We start from the raw sequence: 9,724 nt of genomic DNA, 5'->3' as shown, positions 1-9,724 counted from the left end.
AGAATACAGTCAACCTCTCTACATGGCTTTTATAGATTATGAAAAGAGATTTGATTCAGTAGATATACCAGCAGTCATAGAGGCATTACGTAATCAAGCAGTACAGGAGGCATACGTGAATATCTTGGAATATATCTACAATGATTTCAAAGCTACTTTGATTCTCCACAAGTAGAAAGATACGCCTAAAGCATGGGGTCAAGCAAGGAGACACAATCTCTCCAATGCTATTCACTGCTCGCTTGGAAGAAGTATTCGAGCTGTTAAATTGGGAAGGCTTAGGAGCGAGGATCAATGGCGAATAGCTCAACATCCTTCGGTTTGCAGATGTCATTGTCCTGCTCCGCAACACTGGGGACAAATTGCAACAAATGATTGAGTACCTCAACAGAGAAAGTGTAAGAGTGGGGTTGAAAATTAATATGCAGGAGACAAAGATAATGCTCAATAGTCTGGCATCCTGAACAAGCGTTCAGGATCGCTGGTCAGCCTCTACAGTCTGTGAAGGAGTACGTTTATCTAGGTCAATTACTCACAGGGCGCCCTGGTCATGAGAAGGAAATATACAGAATAATAAAAATGGGTTGGTGCGCATACGGCAGACATAACCAGATCCTGGCTGGAATCTTACCACTATCATTGCAAAGAAATGTGTACAATCAATGCATTCTTCCGATGCAAACATATGGGGTAGAAACTTGGAGGTTGACCATGAAGCTTGAGAACAAGTTAAGAACCGCGCAAAGAGCGATGGAACGAATAACGTTAGGCGTAATGTTAAGAGACAGGAAGAGAGCGGTGTGGGATCAGCGGATATTCTAATTGACATCAAGAGAAAAAATAATGGAGCTGGGCAGGTCATGTAATGCGTAGAATAGATAACCGATGGACAATTAGAGCTACAGAACGGGTGCCAAGAAAAGCTAAGTGCAGTCGAGGAAGGCAAAAAACTAGGTGGGGTGATGAAATTATGAAATTCGTAGGCGCAAGTTGGAATCGAGTGGCGCAGGACAGATGTAATTGAATATCGCAGGAAGAGGCCTTCGTCCTGCAGTGGACATAAAATAGGCTGATGATGATGACGAATAAGTTAACGAAACGACCATGAGAGCACCAAGAGGTAGGCGGCTGTTTCATGACCTAGCTGATACCCATGTCATGAACGACCATTTATGTTCGTCGTACAATCATGTCATGTTGTGCCAATTCTGGCACATTCCAAGTTAACGAAACGACCATGAGAGCACCAAGACGTAGGCGGCTAGATAGATAGATAGATAGATAGATAGATAGATAGATAGATAGATAGATAGATAGATAGATAGATAGATAGATAGATAGATAGATAGATAGATAGATAGATAGATAGATAGATAGATAGATAGATAGATACTGTCAAAGTCACAGATGTTCGCCAAGGAATGCTTCGCATTTAAAACGGACAATGCATAGTTAGACAGTAGATTTGACAGCGATATGCTGGCAGGTCACAGTAGCCATATGTATACAAGGACTAGGACGCCGAGCGATAACCCTTCTCGCGTGCGAATGACCTCGTCAGTGCGGCCGTCGGTTCGTCCCCCTTGACTCCTGAAGCAACGTTTTAGTGAAAGTGCATTTCTTCTAGTGCCAGCAAGGGGGATGCACAAACAGGGCTGTATATGCTTGCCGCAGCAGTCGTGTTTTTTTCCAGTGCGTGATGGGCGCTTATTATCTGCAGGACACAAACGCAAGACAATGTGAGGAATGATGCGCTCTCGATTGCCCCCTTCTATAATTGCGCAAGATGAAAGATTTGTTTGCTCTTTTTCTGTTTACGTGCGCGCAACTTCTGGTTGCTGGACACTTTATAACAGAGCGATACCATTTCGTCTTCGTCGCCCGTGCCGAATGACTTAGCACAGCCTTTTACGCTTAGGCATTTTTCTCGCAGCTACTGATAAGCTTGACAGCCGAGTTTTCTCCTCCAAAGCGAAATTATATTCTTGTTTTACAGTCACGATACGGTTATGCACACATAAACACAACGTTTAGAAAAGCAGGGATATCTCGAAAAAAGAAAAAAAAATGATACCCCTTTATTTCTTCATTCTGAGATTCTGCTACTATTAGTTTAGTTCCCTGAAGTTTCAAACAAATAATTGTGCTTCTAGTTCGATTTGCCCTTCACTTAGAAGTTGGCAACTTCTAGGACAATCCAAATTATGTTGAGGACGTTGTAGAACTTGGAAAGTCAAACTAGTTTATATGTTTCAGAGTTTGGTGTAAGATTTCCGATTACTCAAAGGGACTGACAATCAATTTTCATGTCACCTCTGTTTTCTTTGTTTCTTTAGTGCAACGGAAAGCTTACCAGTCGTCAGAGTGTCTAATCCTGGAATGGTAACCTCGAAAACGCTGTGGAACATATTTTACCAGAATTTTTCGATCTACAGTGAGGATGTAGTCGTTCACTGGAAACATGCTGAAAACGGTGAAGGGTGGGCGCGATATGGATTACGCGCCACCATTGGTGGGAAGCAGACGACAAGTGCGCCCGTAGCTATAGGAGAAAGTATTATTTTGTTTATCAAGCCGGTGTTCCTGCGGTTCATGTTTTCAAAAGCGTTAAATTATTTCTATAGTTACGTGTTTTCATAGTTTTCTGTCCAACTGTTTTGGTCATTAACCAGTCAAGAACGTTTCTTAGCCAAGCTAAGTTCTCGAAAGCGAAACGTTGCTTTTACACGCGATATGCAGTTCGGCGCGTTCCCGTAGCCACGCGTGTGCTGATATTGTAGTGCTGGTAGCCATTTACGGAACAACAAGTCGACGACATATTGTATCTAGCAGGGAGACCGCACGACCCTCTGCATATTTACTCGCAAACTCGCACGCGTACAACAGCATGTGCGCCGCCATGCATTGTGGGATGCGAGTGTCACTCGTTAACGTGGACTTTCTTTACTTCGTAACACACATAGGATAAGCTGCAAGCGTCTAATAATGTACGAACTGTAAGTTTAAGCAATAAGTATGCTGAGCTCAATGACAACCGACTCACGTACAGTAACCTCCTATAGTGCATTCAGAGTACCAAGATTTCACCACCTGGCCTTGACGCAAAACTGATTTTTGACACTTTATTTACCAATTCAAAGTTATATTTCCTATTTAAATCGCGAACAGCGTGCTGTAGTCTATCCCTATAAATCATGGTGATTTCATTTCCATCAACGTCTCGCATCTCATTCTGGCCAGTTGTCAGTCCTGTTAACTTGACAACTTTTGTTGAAAGCCGCTATTTTTTCCCTGGAGACGTGACCCAATATTATAGAATATACTGTCAAGCATTAGTTTTCTAGCTATAAAATATTTCTTATCTCAAGTTCAAAATAAGTGTCGGCGTGTTCCAATAACATGAACATCAATTTAGCAATCGCAAATACGTGCTTTAATTTTGCTACCCTATTTGTGGCAGAATTTGCGCGTTTGATCTTGATGATTTTGTGGTGCCTCCATAAACACTGGTCGTTTCTATAAAACGACTACTGGCATGGCACTTACGACTTGTCATTTGTTGTGTTAACCTTAGTTAGGTTCCATTCAATTTATTTGCTTGATAGAAGGAGATAAGGCAAAAGGCTGAGCTTGACAAAGGTACGTCGTGACCCCCCATGATAATGCAACGGGAACAGCAATACAGTAACTGCATGCAGTAAGTACAATACGTACAGCATCACTAATATACAAATAAGTACCTAATATATAAATGCGCACAGAAAGCATAAAAATTGATGGGCATTATGCAAAAGTAATTTTTTATTGAGCTCAAGAATTAGCTATTCAATTACTGCAATGTGTTAGCGCGAGAAGCGAAGGTTTCTAAACTTTCCAACTTCTAAACTTTCAAAAAGTACTCGCAAGCGCCAGAGCTAGCACTCTGAATTATTTGCTATGACACTTGTTTCTACGAACTAGTGCCCGCATTCGCAAAATGCTCTCGCGCTAGCATTGTTCATAAGGAAATATCTCAGACAATTCTGATGCTGAACATATCCTTAATGAATGCGCCCGGTCAATGGTAACTGTGAATGAAGAGCCACGTAAACTCGGTCTCAGTTTTCGTTTTGGTACCTGGAAGGTGGACACGGCATTACGTCACGATACACTGGCTCACTCTGTTTCTGAAGATCTCTGACTTTGTTGCAGTTTCCGCGCTATAATCGGTGACTACCTAAAAAAAATTACAAACAAGCGCCACGCACAATGTCGCAGTGCGCATGTCTTTCACCTCTGAAAGAGAGCCTAGACAGTGGGAGTGTCTGCTAACATAGTTTAATGGACTTCGCTCTGCTGGAGAGCGTGCATACGAAATTTTAATTCTGCGGTGTGAGTGCAGCAGAGCGCAATGCTAGTTCAGAACGGTCAAGTACATGAAGCGCCTGCACTAGCGATGAACGTTTATCCCGAAAAATAAAGACACAAGTGCAAGCCATGTTTTCTGCTGGGAACATTTCGCGCGTTTTGCGCGTTGTGTCGCAACGCCTGCTGCCGCTGTCGACGAATTGTTCTGCGGGCGCTTTTCGAGTTGATGCTGCGCCTCGTGGTTCGAGAAATATTGCGCTTTCAAGTGAGCTGTGCTCAAAATCTGGCTCCTGTGCGGTCATGTTTGTGCACCCTGGCAGCACCTCTCATCAACTGAGTGCAGGCCTGTTGCGAACCTTTCCGTGGAATGCGCACGTAGTAAAAAGGAGGGTACTTCCTTTTTGTTATCGCAATAATCGCTATCGTCAAAGTACTATACGTCGTGAGAAGGTAATGGCGGGCGTGGAGGCTGTTTCTTTCGACATAGAACGCGTTCCGAGGGCAATACATACGATCGAAAGCAATTTAACGCGACTTCAGGCCTTTACTAACCTGCCCTCACTGTCATCCAGGCATCGAGCTTGCATCTCGCATTCTAGCTGTTTTAGCTAAAGCGGGAGATTCATACGTCCGCACACAATGGCGCTACGCCGTGTCGTCTGCTGCACCGAGTTCTTGCAGTGTATACCAGCGAGTGCAGGAGAACCGTGAACTCGTACAGAACTTGCCTTGCGCCAAGTTTAATCGAAAAGCGCTGCACTGTAACACAGAGGAGGAAAGGGCTGCACACCCTGAACTAGTGCAGAAAGGTGCACCCAAATCGAAGCGACCATATGACTGCTGTGTTCTCACGCGCGAGCGCAGCCTCAAGAAAGGCGCGCAGTCAATCTTGTGTGCTTTTCTATGAGCAACACCAACATACACCACCATACGAAGCTTTATTGCTACATGACGCCATAGCAGTTTACTGTGTTACGAATTAACGATAATGTCGATGACGCCACGCAGCGGGCGAAAAATTATTTCTTCTCTGGAGACAGAGCACGGTACCACAACCTTATGGTTGGAATCGCACTACCACTTCATCTAGCACTCTTCTGGACGGTAGCGCGCATTTTAGTTTATGGAATACTCGAAGCCCCTAGCGCAAGTTTGAAAACAACATTTCAGGAGTGCCCCGCGATATTGGAGGCCATGCTTAAAGCAAACACGTTCTATAGAAATCCGCAAGGTAGGAGACGTTCGAACAGGAAACTTATTCTGCATTGAACTCCCACAAAAGGGACCATATTTTGTAACGGTTGTACTAGAAGGCTGATTTAATTTCCCATTCATTTCGCTATTAGTCGTTAAGCACAAGTGCAACAAATTTTTTGACCGTGTAAAAAGCCATGTTTTATATAGCGTAGATGTAAAAAAGCCTCCCTGCGAAATTTTGCGTTTGAAATACGAGTAGGCGCGTGAGGAAAAGCGCGCGAAAAATAGGCGCTTTTGACATCGAAACTGAAAAGAAAAACAGTCGCACTTTCGCCCGAAAGGTGAAGCATCGATTGCGACAGCCAATTAGTGGACAGTTATGCTAAGTAAGAACAGTAGATTTATCGGTCGTATAAGGCTGTAAACATAGGCATACTAAACTAGCAAGCAGGGTGTCACGCGCGCACAAGCAAACATGAACAGATCTCACTGCGTCACCGCGAAAACTCGCTGTCAGAACGCTGGAGTGAGTAAGTGCGGCAGCAGCAGCGAGTGAATTTACCTTTGTGCTGTCGCTCGCATCAACGTGAACTAAGCGAAAACACAACGCGTAGCGGACGCTCTACACATCGAAGATAACTTTAAAGATAGAGCGGCCTAGGAGGGCGCGCACGGGCCGCCCGGAGGCCCGGAGGAGAACGCGTCCCCCGCCCCCTTACTCTTCCCCCGGAGCATTGCGCGCGATGGAAGAAAGCGCGCTTCTTCCTTTCGGGCGCAAGATTGAGCCGCGATCGCCGGCTCACCCTCGCACACGTTCACTCGCACATACAGCATACGGCGCGCGGTGACTGATTTTATCGTCCTTGGAATATATACAGAATACAGAACCTAACGGTTCTGTAGGAAGTCCAAGGCAAAGCAATGCTACCTATAATAGGTGGCGATGCTTTGCCACGCGCTCGTTCACCCTTTCCTCGGCGCGCGATTCCCTCCAACTCCAGGCGCCTTCCTCCTCCGCTTCATTCGCGGCTTTGAACAAACATTCGCCGATTGCGTTAACTGGCCAGTTAAGCTTGCGTGTAAATAAAAAATAACGTCGCCATTATTGATCGCCAAAATTGACGCATGACCTAGAACGCCGACAACCAGCGCGTATCCCACGCATGACTTCCGAGATTGTGCACCGCCTGCGGCACACTGACAAAACTTTCAGAGGCGATGCGCTGAGCGATGTGCGTTGAGCTTTGCCAAGATTGGCTTTAATAGCACGAGGGAAAATCAAAAAGTCATTGCCCTTATTCTTTTTAGCCAAATTAAGGTACATACAGGTAATTACAAATATAACGCACTATTCTATGTACCTTACACTATTTTACCACGTAGTCCCCACAGCGGTTCAGACATTTGCCACGTCGCAGCACTAAATTTGAGATGCCCCTGTGGTAGAATTCGTCCAGCTGACTGTGAAACCACCGTCGAACTGCTGTCTTGGCTTCATGTTTGCACGGGAATCACAACACCACCACCTCACGCTTCTCAAAGCGAGACACCTTTCCCCATACGTAGGCGCGTTCTCAACAGGCAAGCACTGTCCTTGTTTCTTGAGAACACTGTTGCAAACGAGACCAAGGACGTGAAGCCAAACGCACGGAAAGCCATCTTGGTCATCGACGTGATGACCCCAAGTGCGCGGAGCCCTCTGCAGCGTGTAACGCAGCTGGGCAACATAAGGGTTGGATCCATTGTCCCAGCGGATGGTACCACCACTGCAGGAGTCATTTATGAGATTGACATTGATATCCCCGATGGAGACCTTACAGTGCTCATAAAACCAGCAAGTGAGAACAATGTTATTTTGCACGCCGGTCGTCTTGGTAAGACACTTTGTGTAAAATTAACATTCAAAGGTGACAGCCTTCGCCCTACGTGAAGGTTGGCCACTTCCGCCACCCGGTTCGACCATTTGATCTAAAACCGCTGCAATGTTATAACTGCCAGAGGATCGGCCATGTGAAGGGTGTTTGCACAAATTTTGCCATGTGTCCCCGATGCGCGGAGCCACACTCAGAACAAAACTGTAGTGCGACTGTTTTGCAGTGCTATAACTGTCAAGGCACTCACAGTGCTTCTTCCAAAAACTGCCCGAAGATTAGGAAAGAATTTTTTTAACAAATGGTTAGGGACATATCTAGCTACACGGAGGCCGCTGAAACAGTACGACGTAGACGACGTCGCCGTAGGCGCTCCTCACGTAGGAGTGCGACTGCTTCTAAGAATGCGTTAAATATTCAAGCAACGATGTCACCTGCAGTTCCCAGCGCAGAAAACGTTGACGCTGGAAAGCAGAAAACTCTGGAACGTCTCTCTTAAATGCATGGCCATCGCTTCCGAGTAGACGACCTATAGAAGAGCAACAGCAGCTGCCGCTTCCAGTACAGCAAGCTGCTACGTCGGATGAGGTACGACATGCAGCTCAGCACGTGGTATCGCTACTGCGATACTTAATGAATGCCTAGCCTGTTGCTAAACAACATGCACACAACGTCAGCCAGAAGTGCACTGCAAGTACTGAACACACTAAGTACGGGGCTCGCAGCCCTCGAGTAAACCATGGCTCACCAGCAACTATCTTTTCGGGAGGAGATCCGAAAAGCCGCAGTTTTCCAGTGGAATGCCCGGGGACTCCGACCATGCATCAGCTATTTCCGAAGAATCCCGTACGCCAACAAGTTTCCCGTCATCACCATGTGCGAGCCGAACTTATCGAACTCAATCAGACTATCTGGCTATGAATCATTTATGTCGCCAGCTATCGGTGAGAGCAGCAAGGTTATGGTGTATATCCTACACGACCTCACCTACATTCTTCAGCCTGTGCCGCCTCATGGCGATAACCAATACGTGTACTTAACAGTAAAGAATAGAACACTTCCCGTTAGCATTGTATGTGCCTACCTGTCACCAAATGATTACGAGACATCCTGTCCACATCTCCAGCTCCACAGATTATCTTCAGGAATTTCAGCGCTCATCATACACTCTGGGGAAGTACGAAAATCAACGCGAAAGGCAGAATTGTCATCTTTCGACTCCAACAGCGAAGTCTCGGTTTTAAATGACGGCCTTCCTACATTTCTACGCGGCTCCACATCGATAAACTGGCCACAGGCGCGTCGATACGGACGATGAATACAGCCGAAGCAGAAGAAGTGGCCGTGGCCCTCGCACTCGCACAACCGGAAGTGAGGACCGTAGTCACAGACTCCCAGACCGCCTACGCAAGCTACCGCAAGGGGAACATCTCTCCCGCGGCACTAGCGATCCTCACCAAATGCAAATGACCGGGACGGGCCGTTGAGCTCGTGTGGGTCCCGGCTCACTCGCGAGTGGAAGGCAACGCACTCGCCGACCACTATGCCCGAGAACTGTCAATCCGGGCCGAGGACGAGCCAGAGCTACCACACCCCGTGACAAGTTACAAAGAAATCACGCAAATGTACAGAAGCGGCAGATGTAGGCTTCCCCGTCCGCATCCGCAACTCAGCCGAATGCAGCAAACGATCGTGCGACGCATGCAAGCGGGGTCGCTAGCGCATCCCGTGCTGTTGTACAAGATGTTCCCAACAGAGCATGATACTTCATGACCTTTTTGCAGACGGTCAAAAGGCACTCTAGCTCACATCGTTGCAGAGTGCACTAAGCTCAAGAACCCCCCACCATCCCTACCCCCCCCTCCCCAGCCCCAACCCCCCCCCCCCCCGAGCGATGGGAGACCTTGTTGTCCAGCCCCGACCTACCGACCCAGCTCGCGCTGGCGGCTAGGGGCCAGGAACTGCTGGACGGATATGGGACCTGAGAAGAAGGTTCCAACCCATCTGGTGCCAGCGCGCACCAACCGTCACTAACGGCTCAGTACAAAAGTTGATTCTCTCTCTCTCCACATACAGCAGTGTCTTGACTTGGCCTTCGTGTCAGGAAGTCTCGTCAGGCGTACTGGATGGTTTACGGACATTGAAACGCACGGGAGTGACAATATTTCCATGTATGTCAAGACAGAGGAATTTCCTCTTCCAACTCAAATGATACAATCCAAAGAGTGGACTGGCCCAAATTCCAGTCTGTTATGGAAAACCTCTGTCAGGGTAATTTACTAAACAATTTGGAAAACACATTCAAGAGC

Source organism: Dermacentor variabilis, chromosome 3 (assembly GCF_050947875.1).
Source record: "Dermacentor variabilis isolate Ectoservices chromosome 3, ASM5094787v1, whole genome shotgun sequence".
Lineage (NCBI taxonomy): Eukaryota > Metazoa > Arthropoda > Arachnida > Ixodida > Ixodidae > Dermacentor > Dermacentor variabilis.
Note: the sequence above shows the minus strand (reverse complement) of the source record.